Genomic DNA, 26,426 nt, shown 5'->3' on the forward strand with positions numbered 1-26,426 from the left:
ATCCAGAGAATACCATATTGCCTATCCCTACTCAACATGGTGAAAATCAGTAGGCTAGGATTGATGTGACTGTTGCTAATGGGATATTTTAATAGGGTGGAATGAATTGCATTTCTACACCTGCCACAGGTTCTACCTGTTTGTCATTCACTACAAACAGCACCCTCACGATATACTGATAATTGTATTATTGTTAACTAGGTTAGCATGTGAATAAAGAACCTAGAGGGTAGCAGATAAATGTAAAATTACCTGACCTTTTTGCTTCCGCTGTTCTAAGCCCCTCTACTGGGATGTTCTAAATCTTCAGGCTAAAGTCCCAGACACCCAGCTGTTATTTCCAATGAATCTGAAAATATTCTTCAGCATAACCTAAACTCTAGAACTCCTTGACTATTAATATTGATACCTCGTAAAACATTTAATTTAGGAAAACCTACCTAGACATGGCATTTTATTATGGATACTGTTTATTTTATTTATAGTTTGGTAATTTAAGTTTATTTTAGCTATAGTTTGGTAATGTTGATTTTATTTCTTAGAGCTATTTTTTGATTAAGTGATCTACAAAATGTTATATATCCCAAAGAAACCATTTTTGCAACCCTTTTCTGTGTCTGAAGACTATGGATTCCTGAGCTAAGTGCTAAATATCCTTAGACACATTTGCCAGCATATGTATCTTAATTTTGTTTCAATAATCTTCTTGAGTTTCTAGATCAAGTTTACAAAGAAGGTTTTTCTCCTATCTGTGTGTGCTAATTTTTGAAAATCCGTTCATGAAAAATTCATTAACCGGAAGTTAATAGGGTTTCCCAGGTATAACCAATGCTAGAATCTGATCCCCTGTCAGGTTTAAGTGCTAGTAATAAATTCCGGCAAATATTGCTTCCCTGTGACAAATCAGAAGTAATAATATTTTCTAGATCTCATTCTGATCTCATGCAACTGAAGAGCAACATGTCTGAGGCAAATGGCCCCACATATGAATTCAAACCTACTTTATGTTTTCATGGAAAGCAAAATAAGCACTCATAATACTGGGTCTGAAAAGATAAGAAAATAACCTAGTGGTGTATATTAAATGTTAGCAGCTTAACCACAATATTTTAAACTGGCTTTTAAAGCAACCTGTGGTTTTTTACTATAACTCTCATCAGTCGCAACCAGCTTGATGAGGGATGATACAAGTTGTGGTTACAAAACCACTGGAAGGCACCAGGTTGGGACACACACACACACACACACACACACACACACACCGACAGACACCTTATAGTCGCCTTACTTGTGGACATTAGTTCTGAAAAAGTTGTTGCAAAAATCTGAAGTTGTTGAGGTTATAGATACCCATGTAAGAGGCTTTAAAAAGTTTTGTTTCTTAGTGATATATCTGAAGCAGCCGCAATCAAGGCCACATTTCTTTTCTATCCCCATATGGTGGTGGTGGAGAGATTATCTCCTATATGGGAATAGCCACACATATTTCACAGGAAGTTAGGGGAGCTTAGTGCTCAGCAGGACTCACCGTACCATTTGGTATAATGAAGGGAACACCTGGTGCTGGGCAGACAGCACTGGCAGCTACCTGTTGTTGTTTCTGAGCCTCCCAGCCATTGCATTGTGTTAGAATACAGAGCTGACATGTTACTCAGCCTTTTCTGGGGACCTAAACAGCATGTGGTGAGGATGCTATTCCATCATCAGTGTTGAAGTAGGATTCAACTGTCAGTCCAGTTGGCTTCTGTCTGCAAAATAGGGAGGGATGCCATCTTTTCCTTCAGACATAGGGTAAGTCCTGACACTCAAGTGTCAACCTTTAGAAGACATCTGAAGGCAGCTGTGTATAGGGAATTTTTTAATGTTTTATTATTTTTGTATATGCTGGAAGCTGCCATGAGTGGCTGAGGCAACCCAGTCAGATGGGCAGAGTGCAAATAATAAAATTATTATTATTATTCAAGAGAAAATGCACAGTTCTCAAGCAACTAAAACTTGTGCAAGGAAACTATGCACAAAATAGTGGGATATATTGGTGAGATGGGAGGGTACGATTGCCTTGTATCTCCAGGGGGCGGGGGCAGGATACAGTACTTAGTCATGTAGTGCTTACCTCTTTTATGTTCTGAACCACGCTCAGCCATTCCTGAATACTAAGGTTTGGGTGGCGGTGGTGTTGTTTTTTTTAAAAAAATTGACTCTACACATATAGTCTTATTCATCATATTTTGTACTGAAGAGTCCCATGTACTATAGGTAAGTGGTGTTAGACAATGGGCTTCTGGTATGTCTCTATATTTCTCCCCTTTTCTATCAAAAATATGACACAAAAAGAAAAGGAGAGACAAACTACTTCAAGTACATGCCATAAGAGCTCTCTTATTTGAGGATAAGTAAGATAACTTCTGAGATGGATTCTGTCTTGTTATCTTATAATGTGAAGAGTACATCCATCTGGGTTAGGAATGTCCTGCATCACCTTCTCCCATTTTGAAGTACTTTCCTATTTTCTTTTGAAAATCAAAAATTTGCTTGGGTTATTATAAACTTTGAGATTGCAGCTCTCACTGACTCAAGACTGGCCTCTTTAAAAGAAAGGTCTGCTAATATACCTTTGTTCACAAGATTCTAACTTCCTAGTTGAATGCTGTACTTTATTTTTTGTTCTCAACATACAATTGGCACAGCATAGACTGAGAAGAATGATTTTATCTTATATGTAAATGCTCTTAAATCTATGAAACATTCCTAATGGAATACTTTATTTAATAAGTCAGCATTGCAAATGACCTGATATATTTATGCATTTTCTAAGTACCGGTATCTCTTTTTCTAAAAATCCACACAGCATTACACAAAGTCATTCAAAAAAACAAGAATCCTGGTTTGATGCAATCACAGATGTTTATGAAGGAGCTGTTGTAGATATTTACTGAAATGTGGTGTGTTTCAAACTTCTGAAATATAAATAGATTACTTGCTTAACATATAGTAGTAATCTGAAGATCAATCATAGGCTATTTTTTTATTAAAAAAAAATAATCAGGAGCAAGACAGCAACGTAGTGGACAGTGAGTGTTATAAATTTAATCCATTTTTATTGGAAAACCAGAATAAAATCTGGTAAAATGTCAAAGTTACATAAGAGATTTGTGGGAAGCTTTAGAATATTAATGAGCATTTGAATGAGGTCCAAGCAGGTTTTAAATGTGGTCCTGAGGGTGGTGATCATAGACTGAGCTATGTGCAAATATGATCAGGGCTCTCTCTACATTAGCAATGAAAACCCAAATGTACCATAATATGCTATAGAGTACAGTAGTTTGTAATAAAGGGTTTAGTCTTGCTATGGCTTATTGCGATTCAGAGCAGGTTAAAAGAGGTTTGCTTGTTTTTCTTTTTAAGAAATCAAGATCCATCTGGTTTTCTTATCAGAACTTAAGTATTCTCTTTAAGTATGTATTTGGTAATTTTTGGTTAGTCTTGAATGATTTGACACTAATACAGTGGTACCTCGGGTTACAAACACTTCAGGTTACAGACGCTTCAGGTTACAGACTCCGCTAACCCAGAAATAGTACCTCAGGTTAAGAACTTTGCTTCAGGATGAGAACAGAAATCGTGCTCCGGCAGCGCGGCGGCAGCAGGATGCCCCATTAGCTAAAGTGGTGCTTCAGGTTAAGAACAGTTTCAGGTTAAGAATGAACCTCCGGAACGAATTAAGTACTTAACCAGAGGTACGACTGTACAGATCTTTCAAATCACTTGGTTTATCTTTGCAGTTGAAGTAACCACTTCAATGGCTAATGTGAAACCTTGTGGGGTTTTTCTCCGACTTGCTGATGTTTCCTTCCAAGTCTCACACTGTAAGGAGAGTAAATGAAGGGTTGCAGGAATATCACATTATAACTAGGTTACACTACTGTGTGTCAATATCAGCGTTAAAATAATCTTTGCAGCATTTTGGGAAATGCAAAAACTCTCCTTTTGCATTAGACACCAGACACTTTTTGGACTTTGTCTCCCCCCAGAGGTATTTTCTAAAGCATTGGAACTATGTACATTTTGTGAAGCAGAACAGAAGCAAGGAAATAACACTGGAGTTTATACAGCACTAACAACCATCTAATCTATATTGCCAACTTAATGGTGCTATCACATTTTCAGAGCTTTTTATATATATATAAAAAAAATCTGTTTGGTTAATGATTTGAGGATAGTGATGATATTTGAAAACAAAAGCTATAAACTATGGATGTACTAAGACATCATAGACATCAGCTATAAAAGACATGAGCTAGATTGTCACAGCTTCTGCTCATTTATGTAGGACAGCAAAAGCTCTCAGTTATCTCTCAATTAGATTGTAAATCTAATTTCAGAGAAAGGAACAGGGATTCTTTAGTGTATCCTGACAGCTGCTAGCAAATATATGGAAGTGAGCAACTGTTTGGGAAAAGAAAATTCGCACAGAAACTTGGAAGTCAGGTTAACAATATATGGTGTAAAAGGAGAGCTAATTGGCTCCTTGAAGTAATTTTCCACTTGGAGTGTCTGAATTCTGGACCATGGAACAGCTGAATGAGCTGCCATGGGCTACTGTGAACAGATCTTGTCACCAAGTCTGAAACTCACAGAGCTATAAGAGGTGCGGAAGAAGGCAAGCAATCTGGGGGACTTTCAGTGTTACACAATTAAAAGGTAAAGGGACCCCTGACCATTAGGTCCAGTCGTGGCCGACTCTGGGGTTGTGGCACTCATCTCGCTTTATTGGCTGAGGGAGCTGGCGTACAGCGGTTTCCTTATTTACAGAAAAGGTGATTACAGAGGTGGAGAACGGTGATAGAGGCTCATAAAAAGGGGCTTCCGGGTTAGCGCCATCGGCGAATGGCGGAGTTCCTCCGACCGGAGGAACTAGCTCTGTGGAAACTGGGTCTTCCCGCCGCGGCGAAGGTGGGGACCCGCTAGAAATCCCAGGCGGAGGAAGCCTGGGAACGTGGGGTTCGGCAGGGCACCAGGAGCGTCCCCCCTACTCACGGGGAACCCCTTTCTGGGATTCCGGAGTGAAGTGGGGTGAGCGGCGCGGTGCTGCGAACTGACTGCTACTTTCACGGAGTGAAGCCGCACAGCCATCGCCGGAGAGCGCTAACTTTTTCCTGTGGACAATTGGATTTAAAACAAGTACCTGTGAGTAGAAATGGAAAATTGGATCAAGAAATATCTTAATTTGACATCGAAGCGGGAAGGCTCAAAACAGGAAGTCCGCCTTCCGCTTTTTGTATATAGACTGAAGCAAAAACCTTGTAAGCTAAAGCCTGGAAAGTCGTTAAAAAAGCTGAAATTTCCTTCATTTATAACTACTGAAACCCCCTTGGAAGCAGGGGAAAAGGGGGGGGGACTTTGTGTAACGCCTGCAGGAGAGGGAGTGAAGAAAGATAAGTTTCCACCGTCTCTAACCTGGGAACGGGGTGTCAGAGACAGAAATTGTTTGAGAGGTTCATTGACTGTGAATGGAATACTTTGACAGATAGCTAAAGAAGAGAAATAAACTGATTCCAATGTTGCCTTTTGCATTCTAAAGAAACAAAATATCTGAAAAATGAAAGTAATTTTCCTTTGTTGGACTTGCCTTAAAAAGATGGATACAAATAGAAATTGTCTCCTCTAGAGGGAGCTTGCTAAATTGTTGCTGCAGTCTACTTGAGGAATCCACAGCTGTGAGATTAGGATCGTGGGATTAGTCCTTTTGACCTTGACTAAATATGAGCTGGAAGGAAGTTTTGGTGCTTGCTTTATGCAAGACAAATGCTTTGTTGGAACAGATGCACGAGAAGATGGATTTGATGAATGAGAAAATGGATTTGATGACTGTTGTGGCCAATAACTGTGGACAAATAGTGAATAGTGATATAGAAACCATCCAGGGTCCAACTCAGGAACCTGTATTGATTGGGCAAGTGCAGAAGATAATGGAGGAGGCTGTGGCTGCACCTCAAATAATACAAATGGAGAGGCCCAAGGCCCTACAGAAGCATAAGCCGCTGTTTTTGAAGATTGAAGTTGGAGTGGGCCAGGGGGAGTCTGGAGCTGAGGAGGCTCTTAACTTTGGAGAGACTTCGAAATATGCTCGTAAACATTTTTTGGATTATATTGATGACTGTGGGTAGTGGGACTGTGGGGAATGGGCTGGTTTGATGAAGGGAGACGGAGATAATTTTGGGTTGGAACCCCCCAGAGACCTACTCCTCAATGAGAAAGGAAAGAAATTAAGAGACCAACAAAAGACAAGGAAAAGTGCAAGTATAAACAAGAAGAAGATCTGCAGAAGGGACATGGAAGAGACTTAAGGGCCTCGGACATAAGACTTCCAGGTTGATGGACTAGATGGAACAGACAGTAAGGACTGACACGACCCGAGACCAGGATGAAGATTGGAAGAAAATTCATAAAGAAAAATTTTTTATTTAGGGAATTAGCCTAAAATTAATGAATATTAGGGAAAATGTTGGAATGAAACTATATGACTCTAGTAGAAATGATATCAGGAGTTATGTATAACTGAGTATTAAGTTTCAAGCTTTAAGGTATTTTATGGTAAGATAAGGTTAAATAAATTAAGGTAATTTGAATAACAGAATATGGGGAAAGATGGAAAGGATCTGTCGAGTTAATTAATAGGTTAAATTGTTAAGATAAATTATTTAATAATAATTGAGAAAGATGGAAAGAATTTGCTGAAATAACTAACTAAACTAGAATACAAAAAGGGAGGTGTGAGGAGGTCAACGAAACAAGCAAATGGAAGTTAAGGATGTGTAATGTGGGATTTGTGTTTTTTTCCCCTTTTTTATTTTTTTTGCTGTATTGTTGTATTGGTTTTGTGTTTTGCGTTTTTTCCTCTTTTTGTGCATTGTAGTGTTGTTGTTTGTTTTTTCTTTCTTTTCTGTAGTTCTGAAATTATTAATAAATATTATTTTTTAAAAAAATAGATATTTGAAAGTGGAAAAAAAAGAGGCTCATAAAACGATGCATGATATGGAGAAAGTAAACAGAGGGGAAGTTTTAATCTCTTTCATAATACAGTATTTACTTTTATTTTATTTAAATAATTTTTTTATCATGCTCCTCAGCCAATAAAAAGAATTTCCCAGAGTGGTTTGAGATCATCTGCTAAGTGTGACTGGCATAAGATTCAGGACAGACACAGAAAAATAAAGAAAATTATTTGCTGTCATAATATGATTTGATGGTCACTAGCTTGGACCACTGAAGGAAGTTGGTGGGATTAGGTACAATTCATGGAAGACGTATCTATTAGTCATATTGGCTACATGCAATATCCAGGATTCAGAGGCAGTATACCTCAAAGTTCCAGCTGCAGGAGATAAACATTAGGAGAGGGCTATTGTCTCCTTGTCCCATTTGTGGGCTTTCCAGAGACATGTGAAGGTCACCAAGTTCTAATGTTACAAGAGAGGGAGAGACACCTCTTCCTCTCTCTCTACTTTCTCCACATCATGTATACACCTGTATGATATTCCTTCTTACTCATGTTTTCCTTAAAATAAAAAAGGGCCAAATATTTTCTCATAGGGGAGTTGCTCCATCCCTTTATCATTTAGTTGCCCTTTTCTGGATCCTTTGCAGCTCTACAATATCCTTTGTGATGTGAGGCATCCATAACTCTGGACAGCTTTATAAAATGGCATTATGATTTTGGCAGTCTTGTTTTCAAGCCCCTTTTCACAGCTCCTGCACACTGGGCTGACATCTTCATTGAGCTGTTCACTATGACCCCAAGGTCTCATTCCTGGTCAGTCGTGACTAGTTCAGAGCTCTGGAGTGTTTATGTGAAATTAAGATTTTTATGCCCCAGTTTGAACCACTTTACACTTACTTAGATTGAATTATATTTACAATTTTATTGCCTGTTCACCTAGTTTAGAAAGATCCTAATTAACAAATCATGGTTTCAGATTTTGTTTTCTTCTGTTTTTTATAATAAAAAAACCCTGAGGTAATGAGAGGTTTATAGCAAATAGGGAAGTAATACACTAGCAAAGTTCTAAGTCCTTATGCAAAATGATGGTCCAGCAGAATCCAAGAATTGGTAAGAGACTTCAAGCATCATCTTGAAGGATCCCTATGACTTAAACTAGCCACGACTGATGCCAAACAAGATCCAGCGCACACTTTCTATACTGTTGTGTATCATTTAATTTGATCTTGTAAAGACTAGTGGACAGGAAAGGCAAGTCTTAAAGCAGACCCTCCTGCCATTCACAAGATCTCCTGGATGCTGCCAGACGAAGGCTGAGTAAATACTTACTCAGCTCTGGCAGAAGGTGTGATAGCTCTGTCACTCACCATCACTCAGAATTCAGTGAAGTGAGCTGAAAAATGTACGCACTTATGCTCCCTCAGAAGAGCAATCTGAACATATGACAAGTGAAAACTAGGGTCATCTTTGGTATAGTCACCCATCTTAAGTTATAGACTTTCTGGTGCTACATATGATTCTCAGTGTTAATTGGCTGTCAAAATAGCTGGTCTTGCCATATTTGAAGAGAGAAAAGCAGGTTTATTGGGTGCCATGCAATGTAACTTGCCAATTTCCATGAAATGTTACTGTCAGTATTATAAAGTAATCATATCATTTTATTTACTTTGAGATGTTCATATTTGTGACTTTGCTGTATTTTTGATAAGATCATATTTTCAGTGGCAGCACAATTCTAAAGTTTTATTTTTCTTTTGCACCCTTTTGGGTTCAATGCAAATTTGAATACGAGAACTGTGCAGCAATGGCAAACGAGGAAAGTTTCAGATATGTGTTCACTGACATGTGGAATCTGAACACCACTAACTATTCAATGAAAAAAGACACAAAGTTGCTGAAGGCATAGAAAGACTTTTCACTGCAGGAAGGAATGAACATTTTAAGCAATGTCCGACTATTTCAGCATCTCAATTTTACACTAAAATCCATGGATATCACATACAGTGATGTTAGCATTTAACGAAATATTGTTTTTTTTAAAAAATGGGTGTCTTGACACTAGTTAATAGTAGTAGTAGTAGTAGTAGTAGTAGTAGATTCTGTACTCAAAGGATGCAGAATGTGCTGATTCCAGGGATATAAGGACATGTAGCAAGGTGTTTGTAATAAAATTGGCTCTCAATAGTTGTGGTGGCCATACCGATTTTTCAAAAATACACTGCCCTGATTTTTTTATTGTTCCATGGCATTGTGGGTAAAAAAAGGTGGATGCCACAAGAATATGGCTCAGAAGGGAGGACCTTGCAGGTATCACTGTCTGTAGTGGTCCCAGCAAGATTTACCATCATTAGTGGGCCTCAACATCTCCCTGGTTGTAAACATTGCTATTACATTTGTGGCAACTATATGATCAGTATTACTGGGAAATTTTAAAGCCAGATACAGTTGTCACTGAAACAGCTGCAAACACAGTTACAAAGGAATTATAGAATTGTACAGTTGGAAGGGACAACAAAGGTCATCTAGTCCAACTCCTTGCACTAGACCCTGTCCATGACCCTGAGAGTAAGAGTTTCATGCTCTACCAACTGAGGAAGAAGCAGAAGGAGAAGGAGAAGGAGAAGCTTAAAGTTAAAACTCAAATATAAGTTTACTTAATGGTAAATGAGTTTCCAGAAGCCAAATAAGCATTAAAATAAAAGGCAGTTTTAGTGGGAAATATAATACTAGATATAGTGCCGAATTTATAAACAATGATAGAATTTATAAACAAGTTACTTACTGAAATGCAGAGTAGTAGATGAAATATCATCTCTCAAGGACAATAGTTATCACTGCACGTATTGAATTCAACATATGGTTCAGGCTTGGGGGACAAGAGGACATTTGTAAACTCAAACATCATCTGGTTCAAACATATGGTGATAAGCATTTGTAACTGTTGGGCAAAATATAAGCCACAGGTGGGAATGAGCCAATCTGTATTAGAATAAATTGGTTTGCTATGATTTAAATTCTTTGAAATGAGCAGCTAATGTCTTGAGAAGGGATATCCCACAGCTGTCAAAGGTTTCTGTACCTTTACCATGCCCTCCGACATAAGATAACTTTGATTTACCTGACAAGCTATCTCCCAGTGTGGTGTGATAATTTTATGATCATGCTCTTGGCCATAGTAGCAATAAACAACAGGAACAGCAAGAACCAAAATGTTCTGAAGATTTAGCTCACATGGTAGCTAAAGGGAATGCCTGCATTAAGAAACCAACAGTTGTATGCCTGGGTGTGCACTCAAGAATAGGTAGGAAGACATCTATTTCTGTGTTAAGTCTGCATGAGAGAGAGATACAAATGTCAAAGAATTGCATGTTGCTAAGGAATTTTTGTTCCATTTTGATTATCATGGAGAAAAGGATGTATGGCTTGCAACATCCTAGAAAGCTTTGTCCGTGCAGTGTATGTATAGAAGCAGGGCTGGATCAATCTGGCAATTTCTGCTTTTGCTCAGTTACTCTTTGTTTTACAATCTTAAATTCGCCACACTTCAGCATCACTTTGCAATATTTTTTAAGTCCTGACAAATATTTATCAGCATTTTGATGCACATTTTCCTTAATACACACAATTTGCATGTGATTTGGCCGAACATACTCATTTTTGCAAGGACAGAAATATGCAATTTTATACACACTTTCCCTCGTTGTTGTTTTTTGTTGGAAAATTGCAAAATTTGGATACATGCTCATTTCAAAGGATAGTCTGTGTTTCGTTCACTTATTGCTTTGGGTAGTGTGAGTTGGGAAGGTTTGCCCTGAAATGCAGACCAAACTGAATTTCTCCAACATTTCTAGATGGAAAAGCATTAGAAAGATTACTACAACCTGAACAAATTTGGGATTAACTTTTACAAAAGAAAAAATTGATTTGTCTGCTCTACGGCAAGAGTCTTCAAAAACCTGGATCTTTTGGTTCAGATCTGTGCTAGGCTTTGTCCATTTTCTACAACAGTAGGTCTGTTGAGTCTGTAGAACAAAACACATACTGTAGACGCAGAATGATAACCTAAAAGGTGAAAAATTCATATCTTGATGATTTCACAAGATTACTTGCAATGGAAATATATATAATACTAATGACTGTGAAAAGAAGACGCCACATTCTTACCCAAGTGATTTTATTTGTGACTACAGAAGTGACAATATTCATGACAGTGATATTATAGTGTGATATAATGGCAGTGAAGCAATCATAACTACATCTGCAATCATAAATTGCAGATGATGATGACTACTAACTACACATGGAAAGTCCTATTTGCTTTTTGCACATTTTTTTGCAGGTTGGCCCTATTGCCAGTGAAAGTCATCTTGGATGACTTGTTTCTTAGCAAACATTGGATTCAACATCCCAAAATATATAAAATGAGATTCAGTACATGTATTCAGATCCTCAGCGATCCTTTTCTAAGAATTTCCACTGGGTAAATAAATGCACCTACATTTCTCTATTGAAAGAAAACCCTATCATTGTCATTTTTGGAATATGTTGTTTCATTTTGCACATGAAATTGTCCATACACAATAAATATTAGTTGGTAGAATGTTTCATTGGGCTGGGGATAGAAGGTGGTTAAGACAACAGAGGATTTTTGTGTTTTCTTTGGTGAAAATTTAGTTGACTAATCTTGATTTTATTTTCAGTGAGGTTTTGTAGTGGATGAGTGGGTGTTTAAGATTAAGATCTGTTGTTAACTCAAGCTTTTGGGATTTGAATAGAAAAGAGAGAACTGAAGGCTGACAAACCACCCAATTCTATGCCCTGCCAAGCTCACACCAGCATGGCCATGTGGATCGGGGGCATAGGAGCCAACTCCTAGGGGCCAAAGTCCCTTCATCCACCCCCCAAAAAGTTTGAGGGGGCTGCCCTTCCCCAAAGCTGATGGGTATTGGCATTCAAATGGTGTGCATGTGATTTATTATGTGGGGTGGGGATTACCTCCCCCCCCCTCTATATTTTATTCAAGTAGGGATTTTGTTTTTTGTTTGTTTTCTGTTCTGGGTTGTTTTCTTAAAATGAGTCCACTCCCTTTGGAATCAATTGGTGGGAAATAAACTGTGCCAAGCTGGCATAGTCTTCCCATACTTTCCAGAGGCATGTTGGGGAAACAGGAGAGCTTTGGAATTTATGGATCCACGGAATCTCCTGGAATGCCCCCAACTTCCCTATGGAATGCCTCCTCTTCACCACCTCTGATCTGAGAGCTGCAGATCTTTCTGTAGTCTTGTGGAGGAGGCATCTGAAACCAGGCATCCCTTTCTGAGGGAGGACCTCTCTGCTCTTGCAGGGGGAGACTTGTCAGATTCTATGGGGATGCCCTCCTTGAGACCATAGAATTACTGCCTTCATCAGTAAATTTCCAAGCAATTGTCCTCTCAAATAAGTATTAATGTTTTAATGTTTATTAGATTGAATGTAAAAGTTGTTAGTGTTTTATCTGAAGGGAGATCTCTCAAGCATTGTCTGCTACAGTGGTACCTTGGTTTGCAAACGCTTTGGATTACAACCGTTTTGGATTACAACCACATCAAACCCAGAAGTGTGTGTCCTTTTTTTGGATTACAACCCATTTGGGGGGGGAGGCCCCATTGGCGAAAGAGCACCTTGGGTTACAACCTGTTTTGGTTTACAACCGGACCTCCGGAACGGATTATGGTTGTAAGGTACCACTGTACTAGCATATAATCAGATTTTTTATTAGCAATACAAAACAAACCATGTTAGAATATGTTCAGTAACTATGTTAGAATATGGAAAACAGCAAACAGTATTTTGTTCTGTTTTTTATCACACTTTCCATGGCACTTTCTATTTAGTGGAGGAATTGTAGTGATTACAATATTTCTACTTTCCCAAATGATACACTAGAATTTCTGTTGCTTTGCTTTTGTCTTTTAACAAACGTATCATCTAGGCCCTTCCTTTAAAAACCATATATGCTTTTGGCTCTGTTTTCTCTAGCTGTATTTTGTTTCGTAATTAAAAACAACCTATTTTAATACAATTGTCTGTGACTTCCGCACGTGTGTGTGTGCATGTGTGTGGAGTTCTTTTTTCCTCTGCTTTTTTTTTTTTTTTGCCTTTGGTCTTGGAATGATGGATTTCCTTTTGGCCCCATTTCTCCCAAGTTTGAGTAATAACCCTTTAGCTATTGCTGTGTGCTACAAATGAATACAGTCTGAAGAGGAAAGCAGTTTAACCCTCCCTTATCACAGTTTGACAAAATATCATCACTGAACTCCCCTTGGAGATTATAAAAATTGCTTATATCCCTCAGAGGAAAGGGCTTAATGAATGAATCCTCAAATTTTATCTCCTGGACTTACTGCATGACATAGGGAGCTATAGGACTTGGGGTAAAAAAATAAAAAAATAAAGAAACCTAGCCAGCTTAGAGCAGTGATGTCTCATAGTGAAACAGATAGGAAGGGAAAGCTATTAACCGAGGTGTATAAAAAGGCTACTCTTTTTTATTGCTTTGACCTCCCACTGTTGTGGTACTTTTAACACTCCAGCTCACACTCTGTGTATGCCTGATAAATTAATAATTTAAGCATCTTTAAAAAAAACCTCTGAATTATCACTGTAAATTTAAAAAATTATATATTGCAACATAAGTGCAGGAGGTAATTTACTTCCCCTTCACTTTGGGGTGTCAGTCTGATCCATGCTTAAAACTAGTGTGTTTTTTATTTTAGTTTGAATTTCCAACAGATGAAAGGGGGGAAATCGAGTGGCTGAAATATATTAAGTACAAAAATATGCACCTTATAGCTACGTACAATGGTACCTTGGTTTTCGAACGTCTCCGTTGATGAACATTTTAGTTTTCGAATGCTGTAAAGCCGGAAGTAAATGCTTCAGTTTTCGAATCATGCCTCAGAAGTCGAACATGCCACGCGGCTTCCATGTTGAGTTTTCCGTATTGAGTTTTCCATATTGAGGCTTCCGTATTGAGTTTTTGGTTTCAGAATTTGAACAGTCTTCCAGAATGGATTGCATTTGAAAACCGAGGTACCACTGTATATTGAAATGGGTGTGTTTCATAATGGAGGGCTGATTAACCACTTATAAAAAGGAGTCAAACAGACATGCTTGGTGACCGCAATGTAAGGTGGCAACATCTATGTGTCACCACAGATCAAACACTGGAGCAGAAGGTCTTGAAAGTTGTGGGTCACTGTTGCTTTTGACAATTTTCTCCTCCCTTCCATGTTGCCATTTTCCATGTCAGTGAGCAGGTCCTTCAACTGAGTAGGTGAACTCACATGGGTTTGCTACTCTGCCTTTATCTGTTCACATGAGCTGTGGTTTTGTGCAAGCTTGCCATTCACATATCCTTGGAACTGATCCTGCATGATAAGCCTTCCAGGATGCATTACCAAGTGACATGCTTGCTTGTGTGAATCACCTCCGAGACTTCAGCCAAGCTCATTATCAGTAAATATATGTTTCCATTTGAGAATGTTTCCGTGTGATTAATTACCTATCACAGTCCTAGGGGAGGAAGCTTGTTGCATTTCATTGTATGACAAAGAAGCAGTGACCAAAATCCCAGCCCTCATATAATGAAAATGTAGTTGCCCACTACAGCATGAATGATAGAATGAAGAGGCATCACTATACAAAGGATTATGGCAGCACTTGGAAAGAGCTGCCCCTGGGCATTTGTATCAATGCAGAGATGGGGGGAATGCTCTAACTATACAGCCGTCTTTTCCTACTTTGTGCTGTCCATTAATTCTTGGAGATAAGTGTTCATCCCTTTAGCTAAGTACTGTCTGGAGTTGAGTAATAGTGGTGGCCATCAACAGCTGCTCTCCACCCTACCCCCAGGCTTACTTAACTTCTGGGGCATTGATGGGGATGCAAATCCAACACCATAGCTAAAAGCCAGGCACTGTTGGAGTCCAAGACAATCATAAACATTTTTGAAAAGGGAACTCAGGTCAGGCATGAGGGGTGGGAGAGGCCCACAGGGTTGCACTTTGCTTTGGGGTTGCTCAACAATGGGTCCAACCCTGGTCTTATTTTTCATCCTGTTAATATCCTGCAACATCTCTTCTGTCTAACAGTTCTTGTGTTGTGGGGAATAGGAGAGCTGTGCTGGATCTGCAGTGTATATGATTCTACTCCCCTGGTACTTGACAGTGAGGTTGCTGATATGAGCCGCCATTGTTTTTTTGGAACTACACAAGCAATTCTGCAATGCACATCTGCAGCAGGAGATGCCTGAGTCTTGAAGGCCTCTCATAGCAGTTCCCCACTGACACCTGCCAAGGAGGCATTGTTTTGGGTTCCTTTGCCTACTTGAAGTGAAAACTTGCATGATCTGGTGCAGGGCTCTGTCTTTGGCAGAACTGCAGCTTTGGCATGTATTGCCCAGGGAGGCCTGCATAGCCACTTCTCAAACGGAGCTAAAGCACAGAGCCAAACACAACAGCAAGCTGTTTCCTCACATCTTTGAAATTGATATAGAAGCAGTGTTTTGGCCATGAGAAGATCCCTGCGGTAAGAAGATCACAAAGGCCCATCTAAGTAATTTGTTACAGTGGTAGAAACAAGCAGGACAGTTCCTTTACCAGCACTGGCAGCTGGAGCCATTTAGCATTTTTCATGCCAATTTAACAGGCATGCCCACCACACCATTTCCCACCTTGTTCTGGTTGGTGCCCCAACTCACAGATTGTCAGGGGGCTCTGATGGCTACAACGAAGAGGGGAAATGGGGGGGGGGGAGAATCACACCCTCTCCTTGTCTGTTAGCTGATAATTTGAGCCCTCAAGTGCCTCAAAGGTCCTTCCATGAGTGCAAGGGCACTAGTTCCACCCACTGTGTTTAAACTGTTAAACAACACTATAACATCCTAGATGAAGGACTGAGAGTCAAAGCAAGACTAATTTAGGTGCATAAATGTACTAACGGTAGTAAAATCTGAGTGTTTTCCACGGCAGTGCTTTCCCATAGTGGTTAACAATAAAATGGCGCTTCTGAATAGACTTGCCAATTCTGTCTGTTTTCATTATCTCTCCAATTCTGTTATTCATGAATACTAAGATAAATGGGTTTATTTTCAAGAACATTCATCAGGATTTAAACAAAAACAAAAGAGAGAGAGACGCCTGCAAATATATGTATAATAGCAGAATGAAAGGATGTCCAGACTAGTCTATTCCATTTTGTCTAATTTTGTTTATCACAGACAAACTGCAGGGTTCCCTTTTCTGTGTGAAAATTATCAGCATTTGCTCACCTAATCACAAAACAGAAAGGTTACAATGTGGCTTCTTATGCGGCAGACACAATTACTACTCAATGCTTAGTTCACCAAAAACATTGTTCAGATTATATGCATATGCTATTCATTGGGTGGGTGGGGGAGATGTCAACAGCAAACAGATGTGCAAAAGCCAGTAAGCTCTTTTTTTTTAGTGGACAATTTGCAAACGGAGATAATTTGATTGAACAATTTATTCACAAAACAAAAAGCTAGGTCAACTGTTAACATTAATAAGCAGGGCATCTCAGTCTCAGTAGAGAGGCTTGTTTATGAATATTTGTAATACCTAACAATAAGACCAATGGTTCAACTGAGCTCAGCATTCATTCTCCACCAGGGGCTAACTAAACACCTATGGAAAGCCCAGAAGGAGAGTATGCTAGTGATAGCTAAAAACAGAAACACACTCTCCCAATAATAGCAATTATAGCTAAAAGCCACTAACAGACAAAAGAGCATAAGAAGAGGCTGCTGGATCAGAACAACTGCATATCTAGTGCAGCATCCTGTTCCTATGGCGGCCTACCAGATGCCTGTGAGAAACCCAAAAGCAGGAGCTGAGCATAAGAGCACGCTCCCTTCTTGCGGTTTCCAGCAACTAATGTTCAGAAGCATACTGCCTCCAACCATGGAGGTAGAGCGCAACCATCACAGCTAGTATTCCAAATGTGGTTGCACGACAAAATTGTATAATAGAGTAATGGTATCCATATATTGACTAAGGGACGCGGGTGGCGCTGTGGGTTAAACCACAGAGCCTAGGACTTGCCGATCAAAAGGTTGGCGGTTCAAATCCGTGCGACGGGGTGAGCTCCTGTTGCTTGGTCCCTGCTCCTGCCAACCTAGCGGTTCGAAAGCACGTCAAAGTGCAAGTAGATAAATAGGTACTGCTCCGGTGGGAAGGTAAACGGCATTTCCGTGCACTGCTCTGGTTCACCAGAAGCGGCTTAGTCATGCTGGCCACACGACCTGGAAGCTGTATGCCCGCTCCCTCGGCCAATAAAGCGAGATGAGCGCCGCAACCCCAGAGTTGGCCACGACTGGACCTAATGGTCAGGAGTCCCTTTACCTTTATCCATATATTGAACTAATTGTCAGCCAATGCAGTCTAGCCAGGATCTGTGTTATATGTTCAGACCTCCTGGTACCAGTTATTAATCTGTCCACTGAATTCTGCACCAGCTGCAGTTTATGGACTGTATTGCAAGGCATATCCCAGATAAAATGCATTGCAGTAATCTAACCTACAGGTTAGTTGAGTGTGGACGATAGAAGCTAGGCTATCCGTTGTCCAGATAAGAGTCACAGCTGGGCCACCAGCCAAAGCTGGTGAAAGGCACTCCATGCCACCATCAGCTTGTGCCTCCAGAGACAGTAGTGGATCCAGATGCACTCCCAGACTGTATACTTGCTCCTTTAAGGGAAGTGCAACCCCACCCAAAACAGCCTGAACTCCACCAACCCAATCTAGGGAACCATACACGAACAGTGCCTCGGCCTTATCTGGATTGAGTTTGTTTACTGGCTCTCATCCAGTCCATTACTGAGCCAGACACCGGTCTAACACATCCACTGCGACACCTGCCAATGTAAAGGAGAAGCAGAGATGTGTGTCATCAGTATATTGATGACAAGACACACCAAATCTCTGGATGAGATTTCATGTAAATGTTAAACAGCACTGGGGATAAAAATCAACCCTAGTGATACACTACATTGGATGAGTCTAAAGTATAAAATGTAATTGTGCTTATTTGGAATAAGCATGTTCAAAGATCCAGAATTATATAACAATACAGATTTCCCTAAAGCTGAGATTTACTTGCCTATTTCTCCTAAAGCATTACTGAGGTATTCTTCTCCTATGGATTGTCCCTCACCATTCCTTTCCTCTCAAATTTGAAAGTAAAATAGTAAAAAGCCTGCCATGTTAAATGCCATTTCAGCAGGAAAAGCATTCTCTGTGGAGAATTACACAGAAAGCAGCCTGCTGGTGCCCTCTATTGCCTTTTTTAAAAAATTGAACATCTTTCAGGAAAAGGAGGATATCATAAACACTGCATTTTGCAGTTCTGCTAGAAAACGGCTATAAAACTGGATAGATATTTAAGCTGCAACAGTTTGCTTCTTTGAATCTACACTTCTTATTTATCTCCAGCAGTATAAACATACCCTGAATTCAACATCAGACATGTTGCACAGCAAAATCTACACCGCTGCTGATGGGTGAGGCTTCTCAGGACAGCAAATAACATGAAGGCAAAGGCAAAGTATTTGTTTCTTTCTCCTAGTGAGATTTTTCTTTTGCAGTTAAGTATTTCTTATATGCATAGAAATCTAAATCTGTGATCCTTAACGGCATGAGTGTGGCACCTGCTGCCATTTTGTGCTTTATGAAGCCCAAGTCTAGTGTGTCTTGCTGCCTTTTTCAGCTGTTATCTTTGCCTCTTCACAGCTGCAAAACTAGTTTTGCAGCACTTGTACATTAACATGGCTTTCAAGCCAGTCAGTTGCTGCTTTATGATGGCAGCAGGTGCCTAGGATAGGCTCAACAATGTGGTGAAAAGACAATTTTGTGTTTTTTGCAACGAAATAAAATCAATCTGGCATACGATATATGGCCAGGTCAAACAGAACAGGGCTTTTCCATCTTGAAGAGGGAAGTCTTCTTAACAGTTTTCCTGCAGATTTTAGCAATGGCATCCTACCTGGGAACCTAGCGAGTTCTCTCCAGATAGTGTATGCAGTACATGTAGCCAAATAATGGAAAACTGAATACCTTTTCTCTAATCTACAGTTTGCAATGGCATGTGATACTTTTTACTTTGAATGGCAGAAGTGTCTCCAGACCTGTTGCTGGGGTTTCCAGGGACTGAGATAGGGCCCTGGTACATACAAAACGGGCAGTCTAGAACCTATGGCCTTTCTCCTTCAGGATTGCCAGGAAATCAAGCCTAAGTCAGGAGTCATGTCCTAGACCAGGAGTTACTACCCTTTTGCAGCCTGTGGCCACATTTGCAAGCCAGAGAAACGGGTTGTAAGCATCAAACAGAGACTGCAGCAAACTACACACTACAGACTATTGTACTGGCTATAACAGAATGCTGCTTTCAGCCCTAATTTTAGGGTGGGGAGTCCTTGTGGCATCATGGAAAGCCTTTGCAGGCTCCACATTGGTGACCCCTGGTCTAGACAAGCAAGCCTGGCTTGATATCTGCAAACTGGCTCCGTCTCCTTATGGGAAATGATATTGTGAACTGAAGCACATACCATCACATATTGCAGAGGCACCTAGAAACTAAATAAAAACACATAACCTCACCCTCAAACCTCTACAGACCCAATACCCAAGATATTAGTCCTATTGTGAATTATGTCTGCTTGGTAGGATAGGAATGCTTTTACACTGAGGAATACATGCATTGTACCCAGAAGGTTACTGGTTCAATCCATACCCAGTTAAAAGGATCTGGTAGCAAACAATGTGAAAGTCCTTTGCCTAAGACGATGGTGTTTTTCTGCCAGTCATAGAAGACAATACTAGGCTAGATAGACAATATGCCTGGTGAATAATAAGGGAGCTCCTGTGTTCCCATGACATTTGTCCTCTCAGAACGCTTACTGGTAACTTCCTTCAGGACTTTAGGCTCAAGTGCACATCATGAACTTCAGTTCTGCACACCTGAAATTGGGCTGGAAGGACAATGTACTCCACACAGCAAGGAGACTAATCAGGAAGGCATAGCCCATTGATGGGCTATGCCTTCCTAATAAGGCATATCCTTTCTTCAACTTTTTGCTTGTTTTCTCATTCCTGCCTCTCTCTCATCTTCTTTTCCCCTTTGTTCTGTTTACTGTGGCCCTCAGTGGGTAAACCTCTAAAAACCAAAGTGCTACAGGGGCCATAGCTATAAAGGTGTGACTTGCATTATGGGACTCTAGAGATCGCATGACAGAGGGAGCTGCATGTTGCTAATTCTGATGAGCACAGTATCTCTGGTTTGGAAAGAAAAGCTTATTCCCTGCTCACAACAACACAACAACAACAACAACAAATTAGGTTTGAGGCAACATCAACATACTTAATAGGCACAGCAGGGGAGGAATACAAATACTTCTAACACAGGAAAACACTCCCTACTTCCTTGAAACTGATAAGATAATTAGGATAAAATTTCAGCTTTAATAAATTTAAGAGAAACTTTGTATGTGCACATTTGTGTGTGTATTAGCATTCATCTTATTAGTCAGTCATATCCTTAAAATACAGAGAGTAATGCACATTCTTATGCATATGTCATAATAACCCCTGTCATTTAGCAGTAGGACTCATTAATGTCACTCATTAAATGACATTACTTTTATTTGGATGTTAATGCTTTTAGTTCAGTCTACTCTTCCCTATCATTCTCTCTTCCACTGCTCACTCTTCGCTGATGAGCAATTTACCAGTTGGCTTCCCTGTGGTGTGGCTGATACCAAGCTGCTATTACTTCTGTCTATGATGTGCTTGACAGATTTTAAGCTACTTTTGTTCTCGTCTTCTTTAAAAGACAATCAAGGAAGTTTGAATATCCTCCCTACTTTGACTGCTGGGTACAGAGCTTCCTTTGTTACTGCTGTAAGTGACAGGACTCTTGGCATATGGGCTTCCCTTTATTTACATGGTGGCACGTTTGTTGTCTCTCGTTCTCTGGTGTGGATGTTATTCCCATCTATTTTTAACTTGTACTAGCATAGTCTCATTTTGGATAATATTCCCCTCCATGGCTGAAGTTTGGAGATAATTGCAGGTCAGAAACTGGGGGGGTGGGGACAAAAGGATAATAAAACCTTCATGGAATCCAATAAACAATGTGATTGTTTGCCTCACTGGTAGGTAATCATGAGGGGAAAGGGGGTGGGATATGAAGGCATTTGCAGCAATATAATGAGCAGTGTAAAGGTTTATCTGTGGGAAAACACACTTGTCCCAGTTTCCAAAGCATTCATGCCTCACTTAGTTCCCTTAAATTTTCAGAAGTCTTCTCAGGTTTTCCCAGTAGAGGCTCTTGAGTTTTCTCATTCAGGAAACATACTCAGGCCTTTTCAGGTCATGCTGAGTCTGCTTGGTCTCTTGACAGTGTCTAAAGAAAGTGTATTTAGAGATTTCCCTTCCTTGTCAAGATCCCAGCCTTGCTCTCATTGATATCAGCTGCCAGAATTGAACAAACCCTAAATGAAAATTGAAGCAAAAATCCAAAGATACTCCACAGTGCCTTCTGTTGTAAACAAAAATCTGCCCTTTTCCCTTATGGGGTATCCAAGAGCCCATATAGAGTCCTTATGTAGGTTCCCTGTTGGTAGGAGAAAATAACAGAGGCCAACCAGAGAATATTGAGAAGCAAAGCAGCTAGTAAGCCTGATCTTTATTGATCTGTTGCAATAGGGTCCTCGCTTACCACACGCAGGAGGGAGGAGGAACCCAGAACAATGGCGCACAAGGCTTTATATAGACATTTAAAATTCCCTGCCCTGAAGCTCAAGACCACCCGTCCATACATCATACATACATCACAGAAGGGGTGTAGCTCAAGACCACCACCACCACCCCAGATACATCACACCTACATCACAGAAAAGGTGTTGTTGTTTTTCCTGTCTGCCAGGTTATCTGACTGCCTTTCCTGATTGCCTTTCCTAATAGTCTGTCACCCATTAAAATGCTGATTACTCAATTCCTGAGACAATGGGAAGGCTCCCTGACACACACACCCCCTTGCAGAAAAAACATTTGGGAATCAAAAATGATTTCAGGTCGGTCCTCCTGTGCTGATCTATGTAAGTGCTTGGTTGGTACACTTATGAACATTTAACATATATCTAAGACCTCAAAATTCCTATCACACTTCGCTTGATTATGGATGTGGGAGATTTTTAATTCCATTTACCTTAGGCTGAGTGCAGCTGCAGACCAGCTGTTTTGCATTGGCTGCAGAAGAAGTATCATAGGGTGCAAGATAGGCCTAAGGTGCAAAAAAAGGGAGTACTTTAAGGATAATGACATAGTGTTACCTGCCTAAAGGTGAAGGTAAAGTAGAAGAAGTCTTGGCCAAAAATAAAAAAGTGGCTTATTATGCTTTGGGCAGTTTAACCATGGAAACTGAGCACATTATGGAGATGTCCCACCCATTAGGCTGTCTGACACAGTCACCTCAGCCAGCACGCCCATTCTGCCACCCAGCTGTGCCCCCTGTCTCCTTGGCCTCTAGGGGCAGAGAAGGACTGGTGGCAAAGCTCTGTGCAGTGCCTCCTCCATCCAGCATGGGCAGCAGTGGGGCATTTCACCTCAGATGTTGAAATGCCTCAGGTTACCTCTGGCACATTAAATATGATTTGTATATATAATGTCCCTGACATTTCCTGTCATTTTCAACACAGACATTTTTAAACATATACATATAATGTATCGTGTTTTCCTCCCGGTTTTCAAATTGCTCAAACCTTTTCCCATTTGTGCAATTTGTGTCCAACTGCACACTTTAAAAAAAACACCCTCAAATTCAACTTTGTCAAAGTAGATGCTCAGCATTTATTTTGGTGTATTTGGGTACTGTTTTATTAAATGTCATAACTGTTTGTTTTCAACATTATGCAAAGCCATAGGACACAACCCACAGGAAGTTAAACACTTTTATGTCAAATTGAAATCAAATGACTTAGAACTGGTCTAAACTACTTTAATTGAAAGTAAGGTCTATTGATTCTAAGTAAACTTGCTTCCAAGCAAGCATGGGCCAACTCATTGCCTCTGGTACATGCCTGTTAATCTGTGACATATGATACATGTTAACCAGCTGCATTAATATACCCCTTTATGCCACACTCCAGGGGTTTGAATATGCTTTTTATTTCAATAAAAAATGGCTCCATACTAAATACGATAATTTCATCTACTGAATAACCTTTATTTCTGAAGTGATGCTATACGCAAAAATGGTTTCAGACCTACTTAGGTAAGCTCTGTAAGATTATGTAGTGCATTAAAGTATTCTCATGAAGCCTCAGAAGCTCATTCCAACTTTATGTTCCTGGCAAATGCAATTGCCTTAGGTTGTTAGAATTACTGGCTCACCTTCTGTTATGTACTGAGTTGAATAGGATCCAAACTGTAGCAGTCTGATTGGTCCTAGAACAATAGGATCCAAAAGGCAGCAGTCTGATTGGTCCTAGAACAATAGGATTCAGAATGCAGCAGTCTGATTGGTCCTAGAACAATGCAGCAGTATGATTGGGTGTGCCAACCAATCATACTGCTGCATTGTTCTAGGACCAATCAGACTGCTGCATTCTGAATCCTATTGTTCTAGGACCAATCAGACTGCTGCCTTTTGGATCCTATTGTTCTAGGACCAATCAGACTGCTACAGTTTGGATCCTATTCAACTCAGTACATAACACCCCTCCCCTCTAAGTTCCAGTCCTGCCCGGGAGGTCGCATTCATAGTCCTCAAGGTATGCCGGCGGCCTACGTGTGCGTTGTGGCCTGGGGTGTTCCCTGGTCCGGGCTCCGGGTTCTGGCTCGTGTTCCAAGGATGCTGGCTGTGATGCGGCTGTTTGGTCTGGTGCAACCGGCTCGCTCAGTCGTGGTTCTGGTTCCGGTGTCCTTTCGGCCTCACGGGTCCTCTCTGTATTTACTGATTCTGCCTCTCCTGCTGGCCCCTCCTGCTCTATGGGCCTCACTGCCCCGCTGTTCCCTTGGGACTCCTCTGACCTGTCCTCCTCCTGGTTTTCTCCCGGGAATCGTCGCCGTATCTGGTCGCAGTGGCGGCGCCAGCATTGCCCCCCATCCGTTAGCACCTCGTACGACACGGGGCCAGTGACCCTGGTGATTGTGGCGGGTACCCATGCTGGGCCTGCCCCAAAATTCTTTGCGTACACTGGGTCCTGGGCCTCGAAGGTCCGGGGGTTCCTGCCTTCCCCCACCACTACCTCATCCTGAGCTCTATCGGGGTGAAGGCGGTCCAATCTGATTGCAAGGCGCCGACCCATTAGTAGTTCAGCGGGGCTCCGGCCAGTCGTTGAGCTGGGGGTGCTGTGCTGTGCTAGAAGGAATGTGGCAAGGCGGTACTCCCAGTCCCCTTGCGTCATGCGGCGAAGGGTGTCCTTGGTGGTCCGCACCATGCGTTCTGCTTGGCCATTGGTGGCAGGGTGGAACGGCGCCGAACGGATGTGGCGGATGGCGTTCTGCGCTGTGAAGGTTTGGAATTCTCCTGACGTAAATGCAGTCCCGTTGTCTGAGACGAGAGTGTCAGGGAGCCCGTGGGTTGCAAACAGCCTGCGTAGTACCCGGATGGCTGCGGACGTGGAAGTGGACGGTACCAGTGCGACTTCCAGCCATTTGGTGTAGGAGTCCACCACTATGAAGAATGTTTTCCCCTGAAAGGGGCCAGCGAAATCCACATGCAGGCGTGACCATGGTGCTCGGGCGGACTCCCAGGACTGGACTGGGGCCCTTGGGGGATCTGGGCGGGATTCTTGGCAGGCCTGGCAGTGTTTGACCCAGGCCTCTATCTCTCCATCGATCCCCGGCCACCACACATAACTCCTGGCAAGGGCCTTCATTCTTACTACCCCTGGATGTGTCTCGTGTAGGGCTGTGAGGACCCTTTTGCAGAGGGGCTGGGGAACAACGACTCTGCTTCCCCATAACAGGCACCCCTTGTGGGCCGACAGTTCATGTTTGCGGGTTGTGTAGCCGGCGAATTCTGGCCCGGGGCTGCTGCTGGGCCATCCCCTCCACACCCAGTCCAGGACCCGGGAGATGACCCTATCTTTCTTGGAATGGTGTGCAACTTCTTGTGCCTGAATGGGGCGGTCGGGAAGCAGCTCCAGGCTCATAACCTCTTGTGCAGGTGCTGGGTCAGGGCCTGTTTCCGGTAGTGGTAGCCTGCTGAGGGCGTCCGCATGGCCCATCGCCTTCCCAGGTCGGTGAATCAGTGCATACTGGTAGCTGGCAAGGAAAATTGACCACCTGAGGACGCGAGGAGACAGCACTTGGGGGGTCTGCTTTTCGGGGGCAAACAAGCCAAGCAACGGCTTGTGGTCAGTCACCACGGTGAAGGGCCGCCCGTACAAGAAATCATGGAATTTTTTTACTCCCTTTACGATTGCCAGACCCTCCTTGTCGATTTGCGAGTAGTTCCGCTCGGTTGTGTTGAGTGTCTGGGAAAAGTACGCCACCGGTACCTCTCTTCCATCCGGGAGTTGGTGCCCCAGGACAGCTCCAATGCCATAGGGTGAGGCGTCGCATGCTAGCACCACCGGCAGCCTCTCGTCGAAGTGTGCCAAGACCGAGTTTGAGACAAGCAAGTCCTTGACTGCCTGGAATGCGGCCTCCTGGCGCTGGCCCCACACCCAAGGGGCCCGCTTGTCCAGGAGTCTGTGTAGGGGCTCCGCTACCGCCGCCTTGTGGGGAAGGAAGGAATGGTAAAAGTTCAATAGTCCCAAGAAGGCCTGAAGTTCAGTCTTGCTCTTGGGCGCTGGGGCATCACAAATGGCCCGTACCTTGTCCCCAGTCGGGTGGACCCCTTCTGCGTCCACCATAAATCCCAGAAAGTCCACCTGAGGCACTCCTAGTAGACATTTTTCCCGCTTCACCTTGAGACCCGCCGTCTGGAAACGGTGCAGAACGGTGCGGAGGCGGTCCTCAAACTCCTCTGGTGTGGGGCCGGCAATCAACACATCATCGAAGAAGGGGGTGACGCCAGGAATCCCTTTAAGGAGAGAGTCCATTATATTCTGGAATATGCCTGGTGCCACGCTGACACCGAATTGCAGCCGCTTTACCCTGAACGCTCCTCTGTGCGTCACAATCGTCTGTGCCTCTGCTGTGGCCTCATCTACTGGCAGCTGTTGATATGCTTGGGCCAAGTCCAGCTTGCCAAAAATTTTCGACCCAGCCAGGGTGGCAAGGACATGGCTGACCACTGGCACTGGGTATGCGTGGGCCGTGAGGGCCTTGTTTATGGTACATTTGTAGTCTGCGCAGATGCGGACCGAACCATTAGGCTTGACGGGTGTGACGATTGGGGTTTCCCAGGGAGCATT

At 42.0% G+C, this 26,426-nt stretch overlaps 1 protein-coding gene across 3 annotated transcripts in view; it reads left to right on the forward strand.

The window, feature by feature from the left end:
- Positions 1-26,426, forward strand: part of LOC308476418 (uncharacterized protein) — a 244,192-nt gene that overhangs the window by 125,015 nt on the left and 92,751 nt on the right. The gene's annotated exons all lie outside the window — the stretch shown is intronic.

The sequence above is a fragment of the Podarcis pityusensis genome, assembly GCF_964106645.2.
Source record: "Podarcis pityusensis genome assembly, chromosome: 4".
Lineage (NCBI taxonomy): Eukaryota > Metazoa > Chordata > Lepidosauria > Squamata > Lacertidae > Podarcis > Podarcis pityusensis.